Source organism: Limulus polyphemus, unplaced genomic scaffold (assembly GCF_000517525.1).
Source record: "Limulus polyphemus unplaced genomic scaffold, Limulus_polyphemus-2.1.2 Scaffold3428, whole genome shotgun sequence".
In the NCBI taxonomy this organism is placed as follows: domain Eukaryota; kingdom Metazoa; phylum Arthropoda; class Merostomata; order Xiphosura; family Limulidae; genus Limulus; species Limulus polyphemus.
This window is the reverse complement of record NW_013669038.1, coordinates 105,817-108,278: the sequence shown is the minus strand read 5'-3', so window position 1 is coordinate 108,278 and position 2,462 is coordinate 105,817. Positions and strand designations below refer to the sequence as shown.

The window sequence follows — 2,462 nt, the reverse complement described above, 5'->3', positions numbered from 1 at the left end:
GCGATGTTATTGTTCAGCTCTATGTGCGGGAAATGAGTTATTGTTAATAAACTTAGTTATATGATTAGTGTTAACTTTACGAAGACAAGAAAGCCTTAAAGTATCTGATTTATGCTTAATTGTCAAATAGTTTGTAACAGTTAGGCTTAAATTTAAGAGTCATTTGTATAACTTAAGAACAATACATTAATTTATACAGTTAACCTTATCTTTTTCAATTTCAGTGAGCCATAGATTAACGGTCGTAATGTCACGACAGTTAGTGAAGTACATCGATACAATGATAGGGCTATACAGTATACTCTACAAAAAATAATGCCATTTTAAGAGTGCTCTACATACATTAAAGTTTAAATGTTTGTAAGTATAACCTAACTCGTGACGTTAGGGTTACTATGTTAAGCTTAGTGATTAACCGAATTTGAAAATTGACAGTATAATTAATCCGTGATGACACCTTTGCACGTTCGATGTGTTTGGATTTGTCGAAGCCTAACTCTGTAAAAGCTGGTCATGCATTTAATTTATAAACATCGCAAGAATTCATAAATAACTTGTTGTTTTTTGTTTTTTTTAACAAATGTGGGAGGTTTCTTTGAAAGTGACAATAATAACACTAACAGGCCTACTCTTAGTCTTATTACTACTACTAGGACAAAGTGCACTTCAAGTTCAACGTTTTCTGACCTTCAGCTAGAATTGGATTTTAGGAACTGACAGTTGTATAATATCAGTGATTAAAATAAACAACAAAATTTGACCAAGAATATCTTAAAGTTATAATAACTGATGTGTGAATACACTCTTACACTGAGTTACAGAAAAATTTAAAAGTATGATTTGACTTTTCAAGACATAACACAGTTTTTCAAGCTTATTGAAAGTGAGAATTAGGCCTACATTATACATCTGAGTCAAATTTTCGAACAAAAAAGAAATCATTGTATAACATAACATTTAAGGACAAAAAGAGGCCTGTTGATTTACCCGATATCAAAATATATTTAAGCTTTTTTAAATAATTACAAAAATGGGTAACTGTTTCAAGTCATTTGGTTCAGACGATATCTCCTTATTGAGGGAAAACAATAGCAGTAGTACAAGAGATTCATCCACAGATCATGTCGACCTTCCTCCATCTTATCAGGTGAGTTATTGTATGTATAAATAAATCAGTTTGATAGAGCATATAAAACATTGTAAGGCATTTATGTTTAAAAAATGGTATGAAAAGTTTATTTTTCTTTGTGAAGTAATTTCATCTCAGAAAATTTAAAAGGAAAAAAACCCAGAAGTTATTAAAAATTTTTGTTGAAGTTTAAGTGTTTATAACTTTTATATTATGTTTCAGTAGAAAGTAGAACTACAAAAGTTAATTTTTTTTCCTTTCAATATCATAATGCTTAAGAATGAAAAGAAAATTAAATATACCACATTTTGGCTTATTTTGATGTGCTGTTTAAAAAAAATAAAGTCACGGGAATGTTATCTCATACAATTAGGAATAATTCCTATTCTTAAACCTAAAAGATCCATTTTCATTCAAAAAATATATTAAGTGTTTCTATTTATGTATAGTAATGTTCAATCAACCATTCTCGCAGGAAAGTGTCTCTATTTATGTATGGTAATGTTCAATCAATCATTCTCACAGGAAAGTGTCTCTGTCCCAGTTTATTATCCTTCACTTAACGTGAGTCGTCCAGCATCTCAGCTAACAGAAGATGAGCAGATTAAAATAGCTCAACGGATCGGACTAATACAACACTTGCCAACAGGATTCTACGATGGTAGCAAGAAGTCCAGAGAGTGAGTTATATCATTTAATCACTGTAATTTTATGATGTTTATCACAATTGAATCTCATTGTTACAGTTCTTTTCACCATAAGTCATCATCGTTACACTTCTTTTCACCGATGACTTATGGTGAAAAGAAGTGTAACGATGATGACTTATATCTTCCTCATATCCAAAATCTTACGCTATCACTCAAAGCTCAAACCTGTTAACCCTAATTTTCCAGTTTGTAGTTCTGATCTTTTCTTTCCACTGTTTAATCAAATAATCCTTAGGAAGATTATTTACACATGTGACAGTTTTGAATCAAGTGATTTCAAACTTATCTGTGCTTTACGTCCAAAACTTAAAGCCTTTCTTGCTATAGATGAAACATTCATCATAAACCACGTTATAATGCTACAAGTTTTAACTTGTAATAGAATTTAGGTGATGATTCCCAAAGCTTTTACTTATTACATCGAACAGTTACGTCCATTCCACCTCTCATACTAACCTCTATAGATAGGCTATCAAAGCCCCTCCTCCAACAAAGGAAATTATATATAAATTAACTGTAACATTTCACATCTTTGTGCCTACTTATCCAAGAATAATGTTATAAAGACCCACCCACATTCCACTTCATTTGGTAAACTGTTCAAACATATTAACAGTTGTACA

General features: G+C 30.9%; 1 long non-coding RNA gene across 1 annotated transcript; it reads left to right on the top strand.

Annotated features, from left to right (window-relative positions):
• Window positions 1–1,668, top strand: LOC106469332. Its single transcript, XR_002612843.1, has 3 exons — window positions 1–360; window positions 1,062–1,147; window positions 1,655–1,668. It is a non-coding gene; the product is annotated as an uncharacterized LOC106469332 (long non-coding RNA).
• Window positions 1,669–2,462: the final 794 nt, after the last annotated feature.